Here is a 14,182-nt window from a genome sequence, read left to right on the forward strand (position 1 = left end):
TTGACAAAGCCTTGCATACGCGTCAACTTATTTTTTTAGGGGACGCGTCACTTAGTAGGCCCACAAGTGTGTGGCAGAGAACTTATAGCCCATTTGCGTTTTGTAAGAATGTACAGCCCATTTTTGAATTCTAATGGAATTTACAACAGCCCATTTACAGTTTGTTAAAAGTACAACCCATTTTCTAGCTAGGACAACGATTAATAATTTCAACCAACCGTTGAAGACAGAATTCAATAAAATTTCCCACATTTTGATGGGATCCGAAATATTTTTATCCCGAAATTTCTAGTCAGATTAAATATAAATTTGTATTACGTAAAAATCCAACGAAACATTGCGCGCGCAACAATGAAAATTTAAGATTTTCAAAATCCATAAATAATATTTTATAAACTAATTTCGTGTTTGGTGCATTTTTTTATAGTTACTGCCCAGTTTTTATAATTACATCCCATTTATTATTTTTTAAAGCCCATTTTCCTGTTAAGCCTAATGCATCCCTCCTAGGAAAGATTTGCAGCCCAGCGGGGCGGAGAATAACAAGTTGACCTTGCCTGGGTATTCCTCAAAAAGACGTATAGCTGGGCTAGCCATTTTCATCTTGAAAAAATTAGTATCTGGGCTGGATATCTGGCCTGGGCTAGACGGGCCACAGCCCGCCCAGTTAATACCCTGCTCTCCTCTGAACAACAACGAAATCATCGCCAAGAAAAACTCTGCAGTGCTCACGCCTCAAAAACACAAATACTGCTCGAGCTGCTTGGTCCCAGCTGTCGGCCGCACCTTGTGCAATTCTCTCGTTTATATTGACTACATAGGTTGACAATGGTGTGGGACCGTGATGTCAGGAAACCAGGAGAAAGCAAAAAAATATAGTTGTACATAATAAGGAGGCACTTGCGTACGTACGGCTATGGCCCTAGTGGGTCCCTAGTGTCATCCAGTCAAAATAAAGTCATCTCCTGAATCCTCATGTTCGTTGACGATGTTAACAATGCTCGGCGCCACGGCGAGCGCAACAACTCGAAGGACAACGGAGAGGGCCTCGCGGGCCCTACGGATGGTCTGATACAGCGCCCGCTGCTCATTCAGGAAGCCAGGATCATCGGACACCTATGAGCACCTTCGAGAAACTGAGACGGCATGAAACGGTAAGGCCGCGCTTGGGAGCTCTGGTTTATTTCAAACCTGTATTAACATACAAGTGTAATTTACTCGTCATCGGAAACAACGCGTAAAATACAGGCGTAATGAAACCGAGGGCCCGAGGTCTGTAAGTAAAACCGGCGGGTTACGCGTGTAATTTGAGAGACCAGTGTATATTTTACGAGCACTGCTATATGGACGACATTACCAGACGATACATGCACGACGTGCGTATCATGCCATCCATGGGCAAGGCTGAAACAGCAGCTAACGGCTGGATTAGCAATCGTCCGAGTGTCGTTCAGCGTTTTTATCGTGTGTGAAGTACTTCCGATATTTTACTAGTCGAAATCGACCAACCAAGCGCCTTCGCCCGAGACCATCTGCTTTAATTTACAAGCGTCAGTTTTACAAGCGGTTTTGGTTGGAAAACGACGATCCAATCACGGCCTAATATCATGAGTTGGTCGGAAGATCATATGGTTTCACGTCTAACCTACCCGACTTGTCGTATAGGCTATGAATGAAACATCAGACGATGAACTTCTTAAGCACGGAAACAACAGAAGAGGATGATCTTCTTAACAAGCAAATCACTGGCATTAGATCGACATGCAAAACAATACGAAGCATTATTCTCAGGAGGCACGGTGAACAGCTCGTGATGCCGCATGCCACAACATTCCAAGCTCAACTTTGCAATCAAACACAAGGCCTGGCATTACATAGACAATATTCAGAACAAACTCTTAACACAGGAATATCTCAGCAGAGTAACTATTTACTTCTAAACTGAACACAGGAATAGGAAAAAACACTCGACGCTGCTCACAGCAAGGGCGTCCCACTCAAAAATATCAAATGCATGTCTTCTGGCTAACATCAATGAGCAAATTTTGACAAGGTTTTCCAATTCCAATATATTAAACTAACGTCTTCTTGCTAACATCAATGATTAAACTTTGACAAGCTTTTCCCATTCAAAATATGTAATGCCTATGATCGTGGAGTCCTGTCGTAGCTTCTTGTACTTGTTTGGGCACTTTTTGCCCAGGGCACTCCACGTGTTGTTAAATTGCCAATGGTCTCTGCAGACTAGTCATGTCACCGGTGTCTAATAATACTCTGTAAAGCTTCTCGGTCATTCCTTCTGTAATGTAGCGCAAACAGTGACTGCTTCTTTCTGCAAAGTGGAACGACCAACTGGACCCAGTAATGCAGCAGTTTGCCTTGGACACATTGGCTCCTTTTGTGCAGTTCAACTAAAATCGAAGTCGGAATAAAACCGAGCTTTAATTTTGATATCCCTGTAAGCAACAATAGGTATAAGGGAAACAATTACTGAGAAATAACGGTTGATGACTTGTACTCCCAGAAGAAAAGCATCTACTGATCTACTTTATCTTAATGGGAAACAAAGCAGGAGAGTAGCAATTCTCCATCAGTGTGATTCATTCATATTGACTGAGACATTATCTTAACAATGCCTTGTTTCAACATGTATAAAGAACGACAAAGCAGAAAAGTACCATTCCTAAAACAATGCAACTGATTCATTTTAACAGAGACATTATCTTAACAATACCTTGGTTAAACATGTAGAAAGAACTACAAAGCAGGATAGTACCATTCCTAACAAGTGTTGCAGTTTTGAACTAAGATTCAGTAGTTAATTAATTCTGAGAGTGGCATTGCTTAATTTTACCAGCGGCATTAGATTAACGAAAAGCATAAACAGTTCCAGGGGAGAGTGGGCGCAACAACAGTATGTGCTTCCATCTACTTATAAAGGGGGTGATGCAGAGTTTGTTGTAACAAAGCAACAAGCATCATGTCTGGGTTGGTCCCATTTTTGTTCACTACTTAATGGGAAAAGACAGCAATACAATAGCTTCAATTCAACATTTATTTAAAACAGTACCAATACAAGTAGCACAACATCTCAAAGCACACTGCACAATCATGTGGATGAAGGCCTGTACTGACCTTTCATGAGACGGACAAGATAAAATACGAATCTGCCAACACGAATAGGAAATCCAATCTCGTTTTGTGCAGTTGCACTGAAATCAAGCAAAGTGTTTCGCGTAGCGAAGCAAAATGTCGCAATAGCAACAAGTTGAATAGATATCCCTGTTTAAACAGAGGCAAAAAAGGAATCAATTACTGGCTAATAAAGGAGGATGAAACATGCGGCCACAAAAATGGTAATCCCGCCAATCCCTAACAAGTGTTGCAGTTTTGAAATAAGATTCAGTAGTTAATTCTGAGAGTGGCATCAATTACTGGCTTATAAAGGGGGTGATGCTGAATTTGTTGTAACAAAGCAACAAGCATCATGTCTGGGTTGGTCCCATTTTTGTTCACTACTTAATGGGAAAAGACAGCAATACAATAGCTTCAATTCAACATTTATTTAAAACAGTACCAAAACAAGTAGCACAACATCTCAAAGCACACTGCACATCATGTGGTTGAGACCAAGATTTGAAACAACTCGCCACGAAGACTGGAAACAAATCTCGATCTCCTTTTGTGCAGTTCCACCAAAATTAAGCAAAGTCACCGGTGTGACATTCAAGTTGAACTGCACAAAACACTCTTAAAACATAAGTGTTTCGAGTAGCGAAGCAAAATGTCGCAATAGCAACAAGTTGAATCGATAGCCCTGTTTTAACAGAGGCGAAAAAAGAAACAATTACTTGCTGATAAAGGAGGATGAAACAAACGGTGACAGAAAGAAGCATCTAACTTATCTTGGATGGAAAACAAAGTAGGACAGTAGCATTTCTAAAACGGTTGCATTGATTCATATTAACAGAGACATTCTCTTGAAACAACATTCGTTAAAAAATGTAATTTACTTTTAACAGTGGCATTGCTTCAATTTTCCGGCGGCATTCTTAGATTAACAACAGAAAAATAGCTGTATGGGACATGCCAGCACCATGTGCGTCCACACGTATAAATGGGTGATGCAGAGTATGTAGCCAAGCAGCATATATGCGCTGGTCCCATATTTGTTCTCTTTGAACCTTCTTCCTATGTGAGGGCAGCAAATCTAGTCCTGCACAAACTACCCGACCCCCCAGTTTCTTTCCCTTTTCAACAAGAGATCGGTTCCTTATAGATGTGTGTACTGGGTTACCCCACTACAAAAAAAAACACATCCGTGACATTTTGGGCCGAACGAATTTTTTTTCTGTCATACATATGACACTTCTATGACGATAATTGTGACAAAACCCGGTATCATCATAGATGTGGTGGGCTCCTACTTCTATGACAAAAAATCATGACAGAAAATGGGCTTTTCGTCAAGGGCGGGTCGGAGACGCAGCTGCATGACATTCTTTGGGCCGTCCATGACGGAAAAAACCGTGGTAGAAGCGAGGGCGAGGAAAATTTCGGGGAGTTCCCGGTTACGGTGGGAGGTCGGGGGCCGAGCGATGCACGTTTCTCTCGTACACGTACGCGCGTGTGTGCAAGGCGTTGGCTCTAACTGAACCCGAGCGAGGCGTTGGGCTCTAACTGAACCCGAGTGATTGCACTTAGGCTACGCGTTACTGAACCCAAGTGATCGATCGATGGCTGTTAACTGAACCCGATCGAGTGATTCCTTCGCTACTGCTGCTAACTGAAGCCGATCGATGCTGCCTCTGGATGAACAGTGAGCGTTGCTGGGGGGGGGGGGTTGGATGAACAGTTCCCGACGGGGGTGGATGAACAGGACCCCGTGGTGTTGCCTCTGGATGAACAGGACCCCGATCAATCGAGCCGGTTGGAGCTGGATGAACAGGACCCCGTGGAGGGCAGGATGAACAGGACCACCCCGTGGAGGGCAGAATGAACAGTAGACGATGGAGGGCTGGATGAACAGTAGCCCGTGGAGGGGTGGTTGAACAGGAGCCCGTGGAGAGGGCTGGTTGAACAGTAGCCGGTGGAGTAGCGCGTGGTGGAGGCTGGATGAACAGGAGCCCATGGATGAACAGTCGCAGGTGGAGGCTGGAGGAGGTCGACGGTGGATGAACAGTAGCCCGTGGAGGCGGGAGGGGGTCAACGGTGGAGATGAACAGTGTCCCGTGGAGTCCCGTTTTGTGGTACGCTACACCCCTCCCGATGAACAGGACCCCCGTTTCGACCGTAGCGCTCCAACACAAGTCCGCTTCCTCCGTCCGGTGGTTCCCAGCTGTCAGGTGGACGAATCATTATTTTTCGCGTAATAAGGAGGCACTTCCTTGCTGCGGCCGTGGACCCAGCTGTCAGCCTCTCCACGTACAGTCCACGTCCGATGGAAGTCGTTCCTTGACCACGTTGACCACGCCGCGCCGAGAGCACCAGGGCGGTGGACGACGGCGAGGCCTAGGAAGGGGACAATGGGGAGCTGGGGAAGACGCGGCAGTGGAAGCCCGCGCGGAGAGGAGTATGAGGGTTCACTGGTTCGGCTGCGGTGTGAGGCTGCCGTCGCCGCAGGGCCTGGCCAGCGGTGGGAATAGTAGGGGGCGGTGAGACCTCCGCGGCAGCACAACCGGCCACAGGAGGCAGGAGCATGCGGCACGACCGGCGCTGCTTTGGGTAGCTGGAGCAAGAAGACCAGAGGTTGAAGAAGCACTACGGCCGTTGGATGGACATCGTACGGTCACTAGAGCTAGAATCGTTCATATTGACTAAAGTTGACAAAGGCCCCCATCCCAGTCAACTTAGTAGGCCCACAAGTCAGCCTCCCACCATGGTGGGTCCCAGCTAGCAGGGGGGTATTCATTTTTTTGTGCATAATAAGGAGGCACTTCCTTGCGGGCGAAGATATAGCTGGTGGGTCCGAGCTGTCAGCGACGGTAATGTTTTTTTCGTGAAATACAGAGGCCCTTTCGGTGGGTCCCTGATGTCAGGTGGATGAATCATTATTTTGCGCGTAATAAGGAGGCCTTGCATGCGGCCGTGGACCCAGCTGTCGGCCTCTCCACGTACAGTCCACTTCAGATGCATGTCGGTCGTTGACCACGTTGACCAGGCCGCGCCGAGAGCACCAGTGCGGTGGACGACGGCGAGGCCTAGGAAGGGAACGACACGGAGGCAAGGAAGACTCGGCAGTTGTTTCCCATGCAGAGGGGAGTACGACTGTACGAGGGTTTACTGGTTCGTCTGCCGTCGCCGGAGAATAACATCAGGTGTGGGTGAGTAGAGGGATGGCTAGGCCAGCGATGGGAGTACGATGGGGCGGTGAGGCCTGCGCGACAGCAGAGCCGGCCGCGGGGAGGAGGGAGCAGGCAGTCCCGCCGGCGCTTGTTTGAGCGACTGGAGCAGGAAGAGCAGAGATTGAAGAAGCACGACGGCCGTTGGATGTCCATCCAACAGTCATTGCTTGTGCGTCAACATTTTTTTAGGAAAGCCTCAAATCTGTGGAAAACAGCATACAGCCCATCTGCCATTATTTCTAATAATTTACAGCCCATTTGCTAATTATTAAGGTTTCTTTGGAGCCCATATACTTTTTGGTAGCATTACAGCCCATATTGTGGCCACGGTTAAAAAATTATACGAAATTTTGCATATTTCGGTGCGGTCCGAACTGTTTTTAATCCCGAAATTTCGACTCACATTCAAACTGATTTTAAAAATAAATGTATATCAATATAAAATCCAACAAATTCTCCACGCATAAAAATTAATGTAATTTAAAATCTCGAAATGAAAAAAAGATATTTGAAACTAATTGCCGGTTTGATGTGTTTTAAAAATGTACAGCCCATTTCTCATTACTGATGGGCCATTTTCTCGGCCAGCCGAATGAAAGCTCTCCTCGTCTTGAAAGATTTGCAGCCCAACAGGCCTGACAAAGCGACTTACTTGGCAAATCACAAAAAAACTGGGCTGTGGCCGTGGACCCAGCTGTCAGCCTCTCCACGTACAGTACTCTTCCGATGGAAGTCGTTCCTTGACCACGTTGACCACGCCGCGCGGAGAGCACCACGGCGGTGGACGACGGCGAGGCCTAGGAAGGGGACGACGCGGAGCCGGGGAAGACGCGGCAGTGGAAGCCCGCGCGGAGAGGAGTACGAGGGTTCACTGGTTCGGCTGCGGTGTGAGGCTGCCGTCGCCGCAGGGCCTGGCCAGCGGTGGGAATAGTAGGGGCGGTGAGGCCTCCGCGGCAGCACAGCCGGCCACGGGAGGCAGGAGCATGCGGCACGACCGGCGCTGCTTTGGGCGGCTGGAGCAAGAAGACCAGAGGTTGAAGAAGCACTACGGCCGTTGGATGGACATCGTACGGTCACTGGAGCTAGAATCGTTCATATTGACTAAAGTTGACAAAGGCCCCCGTCCCAGTCAACTTAGTAGGCCCACAAGTCAGCCTCCCACCATGGTGGGTCCCAGCTAGCAGGGGGAGTATTCATTTTTTGTGCGTAATAAGGAGGCACTTCCTTGCGTGCGAAGATATAGCTGGTGGGTCCGAGCTGTCAGCGGCGGTAACGTTTTTTTCGCGAAATACAGAGGCCCTTTCGGTGGGTCCCTGATGTCAGGTGGAGGAATCATTATTTTGCGCGTAATAAGGAGGCATTTCCTTGCGTGCGGCCGTGGACCCAGCTGTCGGCCTCTCCACGTACAGTCCACTTCAGATGCATGTCGGTCGTTGACCACGTTGACCAGGCCGCGCCGAGAGCACCAGGGCGGTGGACGACGGCGAGGCCTAGGAAGGGAACGACACGGAGGCAGGGAAGACTCGGCAGTTGTTTCCCACGCGGAGGGGAGTACGACTGTACGAGGGTTTACTGGTTCGTCTGCCGTCGCCGGAGAATAACAGCAGGTGTGGGTGAGTAGAGGGATGGCTAGGCCAGCGATGGGAGTACGGTGGGGCGGTGAGGCCTGCGCGGCAGCAGAGCCGGCCGCGGGGAGGAGGGAGCAGGCAGTCCCGCCGGCGCTTGTTTGAGCGGCTGGAGCAGGAAGAGCAGAGATTGAAGAAGCACGACGGCCGTTGGATGGCCATCCAACAGTCACTGCTTGTGCGTCAACCTTTTTTTAGGAAAGCCTCAAATCTGTGGAAAACAGCATACAGCCCATCTGCCATTATTTCTAATAATTTACAGCCCATTTGCTAATTATTAAGGTTTTTTTGGAGCCCATATTCTTTTTGTTAGCATTACAGCCCATATTGTGGCCACGGTTAAAAAATTATACGAAATTTTGCATATTTCGGTGCGGTCCGAACTGTTTTTAATCCCGAAATTTCGACTCACATTCAAACTGATTTTAAAAATAAATGTATATCAATATAAAATCCAACAAATTCTCCACGCATAAAAATTAATGTAATTTAAAATCTCGAAATGAAAAAAAAGATATTTGAAACTAATTGCCGGTTTGATGTGTTTTAAAAATGTACAGCCCATTTCTCATTACTGATGGGCCATTTTCTCGGCCAGCCGAATGAAAGCTCTCCTCGTCTTGAAAGATTTGCAGCCCAACAGGCCTGACAAAGCGACTTACTTGGCAAATCACAAAAAAACTGGGCTGTGGCCGTGGACCCAGCTGTCAGCCTCTCCACGTACAGTACTCTTCCGATGGAAGTCGTTCCTTGACCACGTTGACCACGCCGCGCGAGAGCACCACGGCGGTGGACGACGGCGAGGCCTAGGAAGGGGACGACGCGGAGCCGGGGAAGACGCGGCAGTGGAAGCCCGCGCGGAGAGGAGTACGAGGGTTCACTGGTTCGGCTGCGGTGTGAGGCTGCCGTCGCCGCAGGGCCTGGCCAGCGGTGGGAATAGTAGGGGGCGGTGAGGCCTCCGCGGCAGCACAGCCGGCCACGGGAGGCAGGAGCATGCGGCACGACCGGCGCTGCTTTGGGCGGCTGGAGCAAGAAGACCAGAGGTTGAAGAAGCACTACGGCCGTTGGATGGACATCGTACGGTCACTGGAGCTAGAATCGTTCATATTGACTAAAGTTGACAAAGGCCCCCGTCCCAGTCAACTTAGTAGGCCCACAAGTCAGCCTCCCACCATGGTGGGTCCCAGCTAGCAGGGGGAGTATTCATTTTTTTGTGCGTAATAAGGAGGCACTTCCTTGCGTGCGAAGATATAGCTGGTGGGTCCGAGCTGTCAGCGGCGGTAACGTTTTTTTCGCGAAATACAGAGGCCCTTTCGGTGGGTCCCTGATGTCAGGTGGAGGAATCATTATTTTGCGCGTAATAAGGAGGCATTTCCTTGCGTGCGGCCGTGGACCCAGCTGTCGGCCTCTCCACGTACAGTCCACTTCAGATGCATGTCGGTCGTTGACCACGTTGACCAGGCCGCGCCGAGAGCACCAGGGCGGTGGACGACGGCGAGGCCTAGGAAGGGAACGACACGGAGGCAGGGAAGACTCGGCAGTTGTTTCCCACGCGGAGGGGAGTACGACTGTACGAGGGTTTACTGGTTCGTCTGCCGTCGCCGGAGAATAACAGCAGGTGTGGGTGAGTAGAGGGATGGCTAGGCCAGCGATGGGAGTACGGTGGGGCGGTGAGGCCTGCGCGGCAGCAGAGCCGGCCGCGGGGAGGAGGGAGCAGGCAGTCCCGCCGGCGCTTGTTTGAGCGGCTGGAGCAGGAAGAGCAGAGATTGAAGAAGCACGACGGCCGTTGGATGGCCATCCAACAGTCACTGCTTGTGCGTCAACCTTTTTTTAGGAAAGCCTCAAATCTGTGGAAAACAGCATACAGCCCATCTGCCATTATTTCTAATAATTTACAGCCCATTTGCTAATTATTAAGGTTTTTTTGGAGCCCATATTCTTTTTGTTAGCATTACAGCCCATATTGTGGCCACGGTTAAAAAATTATACGAAATTTTGCATATTTCGGTGCGGTCCGAACTGTTTTTAATCCCGAAATTTCGACTCACATTCAAACTGATTTTAAAAATAAATGTATATCAATATAAAATCCAACAAATTCTCCACGCATAAAAATTAATGTAATTTAAAATCTCGAAATGAAAAAAAAGATATTTGAAACTAATTGCCGGTTTGATGTGTTTTAAAAATGTACAGCCCATTTCTCATTACTGATGGGCCATTTTCTCGGCCAGCCGAATGAAAGCTCTCCTCGTCTTGAAAGATTTGCAGCCCAACAGGCCTGACAAAGCGACTTACTTGGCAAATCACAAAAAAACTGGGCTGTGGCCGTGGACCCAGCTGTCAGCCTCTCCACGTACAGTACTCTTCCGATGGAAGTCGTTCCTTGACCACGTTGACCACGCCGCGCGGAGAGCACCACGGCGGTGGACGACGGCGAGGCCTAGGAAGGGGACGACGCGGAGCCGGGGAAGACGCGGCAGTGGAAGCCCGCGCGGAGAGGAGTACGAGGGTTCACTGGTTCGGCTGCGGTGTGAGGCTGCCGTCGCCGCAGGGCCTGGCCAGCGGTGGGAATAGTAGGGGGCGGTGAGGCCTCCGCGGCAGCACAGCCGGCCACGGGAGGCAGGAGCATGCGGCACGACCGGCGCTGCTTTGGGCGGCTGGAGCAAGAAGACCAGAGGTTGAAGAAGCACTACGGCCGTTGGATGGACATCGTACGGTCACTGGAGCTAGAATCGTTCATATTGACTAAGTTGACAAAGCCCTTCGTCCCCGTCAACTTAGTAGGCCCACAAGTCAGCCTCCCACCAAGGTGGGTCCCAGCTAGCCGGGGGAGTATTCATTTTTTGTGCGTAATAAGGAGGCACTTCCGGTGGGTCCGAGCTGACAGCGGGGGGAACGTTTTTTTCGCGAAATACGGTGGCCCGTCAGGTGGGTCCCAGCAGTCAGGGGGCAAACGTTTTTTTCGCAAAATACGGTGGCCCGTCCAGTGGGTCCCTGCGGTCAGTTGGAGGAATCATTATTTTCCGCGTAATAAGGAGGCACTTACTTGCTGCGGCCGTGGACCCAGCTGAGACTCTCCACGTACAGTATACTTCCGATGGAAGTCGTTCCTTGACCACGTTGACCTCGCCGCGTTCCGTTGCATGCATGCGTCCATGGGCGTGGTGCGTCCCCACTGTCAGCCTCTCACGTACAGTCATCTTCCGATGACTCTCGGTTGTTGACCACGTTGACCACACCGTGCCGAGCGCACCCAGACTGGAACGACCCGGAGATGGGGAAGACGGGGCAGTGGAGTCGCAGATGGAGAGGAGTGGGAAACTTCACTGGTTCGGGTGCGCGGCAGCACAGCCGCGGTGCCGCCCACGGGAGACAGGAGCAAGAACAGAGGTTGAAGAAGGAGCACGGCTGTTGGATTAACATCCAACGGTCCAGCTGCTAGAATCATTTGTTGATTAAGTTGACAAAGCCGTGCGTACACGTCCGCTTAGTAGGCCCACAAGTCAGTCACCAAATCTGACGGGTCCCAGCTGTCAACGGGATGAATAATTTTTTTCGCAAAACAAGGAGGCACTTCCTTCCGTGCGAAGATACAGCCGGTGGGTCCCAGCTGTCAGGTGGAGGAAACATTTTTTTCAGCTTAATAAGGAGGAACTTTCCTTGCGTGCGACCATGGACCTCGTGGGTCCCAGCCGTCAGGCTCTCCACGTACAGTCCTCTTCCGATGACTCTCGTTTGTTGACCACGCCGCACCGAACGCAGCGAGGCGGTGGACGACGGCGAGGCCCCGGACGGGAACGACTCGGAGATGGGAAAACGCGGCAGTGGAGTCGCAGATTGAGAGGAGGAGAAGGGTTATAACTGGTTCTGTTGCGGCGTGGGGCTGTAGTCTGTGGAGAATAACAGGAGGTGTCGAGGGGTGGAGGGATAGCCTGGCCGGCGGTGGGGTAGCGCTTCGCAGCGATGCGTGCTAAGCAGAGCCGCTAGCCGCCGGAGGCCGGACCAGGCGGTCCCGGCGACGCTGGAGGAAGAAGACGAGAGATTGAAGGTGCATGCCGGCCGTTGGATATAAATCCAATGGCTGTGGATGACACAATCATTTGTTGACCAAGTTGACAACGCCCTGCGTAGGCTTCGACCTATTGGCCCACATGTCAGCCTGCAAAAATGTGGCATATATTTAACCCATGTTTTCTAGAATGTACAGTCCATTTGCTGGGCTGGGTGAACAAATAATTTCGCGTCAATCAGGCCCATTTATATTTTCTAAGAAAACCCAGCCCATTTGCACTTCCTTGAAATACACGTATTAGGTGGGCTCGTTATATATATAATGTTATGTTAGAAGGAGCAATTAATATCAAAGAATAAACCGGAGAGGCACATTTTTATATATATAATTAAGAAATTAGCGAGTTATTGCTCAAAATAAAAATGAGCGCGTTATTATTAAATTGGTCCTTAAAATCTTCGCAAGCTTTTGTACGCAATCACCAGGATTTTCCTTGCCTGTGAGTCAAAAACAACCAGGATTTTCCTTGCCAACTTCCGTTAAACATTTACTTTTATAAGTTAATAACACGTGGGATGTTTTTATAATGTATATATAAGTCTCTATAAAATATACGATAATAGTAATAATATAAATATATATAATGTGGTTAGAAGGGAAAACATAAATTGGACACAACATTACTTTTATAAGAGACCTGCGTTTTATACCCCACAGTAGGCATACTAACAAGTTCACACACAAATACAACAGAAAAGGTAAACATTCATATCAAACTCAGGTTCACAGGACACGTTCATATTCATAGCCAACATTCACTATCAACAACTCAAAAGATTCATATATACACAAGCTCAGCATATCTATGCATCCAAATGATTGATAGATCACACGACAATATTCATACATAATTCACAAAAAGATTCAGATATACACATGTTCAGTATGTTTATGCATCCAAATGATTGAGATCACAGCCAATATGATCCATGGACGAACTTTAATTACCTAGGGTACAGACTGGTAAATGGTGTTCAATCGGAGGTACTTCTTGCTAAAATTAGTTCTTGTACGAGTAAACTTTCGAGTACATAAGAGGCAGCACAGACAATCTGAACTTTGCTTGTAGGTTTATCCTCAAATAGTGGCCTCGTGCCGAGGGAGGTTTGAGCAACTTGGCCACTACTTTCATCCAACTAGTTTACTGGCTCATCTTGGTCCTGTATCTCGCCAAAATTCTACATTGCAGACGAGAAAGGAGGCGGTTGAGAAAATGAACCACCCAAATTTTTGTGCAGTTCAACTGAAATGGAGCATCCTTGGCGTGCAGACTGATTAAGTGCCAGATGAATATACGCGTCAACCAACTTGTCTGGAATCTTTAGACTCCATGCCATATAGTTCGCTACCATATGTGCCGATAACCAAAAGGCACAAGTTGGGACCAAAGACTGGACTGCGTTTTTCTGGGCTATGCACCAAGCAATATTTTTGGCGTTCACTCTCCTAATACTTGGAGTTTGACAATTGGTTGACGCCGGTTGATACTCGAATGAATATAGGCACTTCTTGTCAACATCGATGCTTGTCTGAGTGAACTTTGGAGTACATAGCAGCAGCATAAGTACCTGTCCATCTGATCATTTTGTGCAGTTCTACTGAAATCACCCGATGTAATGATTTGCCTGCGAGTTCAGGCTCCAAATTACTCCTTTATGAAATCGGCAAACAGTAGCACAATACCAAATTACCAATACATATGACAGGCACAATAATCAGGATAAAGACCAGTACCAACCTGTGTGAGGTAGCATATCAATTACTATTTCCTTTGACTGGAAGCCGAGATAAGCCAAGCGACTGACAGCAAAGGAAGAAAGCAAGCGGAGATTAGCGACTGACAGGAAAGGACGGAAGCTGTCGAGGCAATGAAGCACCCAAAGTTTTTGTGCAGTTCCACCAAAATCGAGCATCCCTGTTGGCACATATATTGAGAGAGTGAGATTACTGTAATAGTGGGACTAGTTGATGAAACATACACTAACAAATAGAAGCACCCTCATTATCTTAATGGGTAAAGTTAGCAACATAGTAGTCTTGCTTAAAGAGAGGTATTAGTTTATTTAATCAGTGCCAATTAGCTCAACTCAACACTCAAAGCATTGCCATTTATCATAGGTTGCAAAACTTTAACGTGC

Source organism: Triticum aestivum, chromosome 7D (assembly GCF_018294505.1).
Source record: "Triticum aestivum cultivar Chinese Spring chromosome 7D, IWGSC CS RefSeq v2.1, whole genome shotgun sequence".
In the NCBI taxonomy this organism is placed as follows: Eukaryota; Viridiplantae; Streptophyta; class Magnoliopsida; order Poales; family Poaceae; genus Triticum; species Triticum aestivum.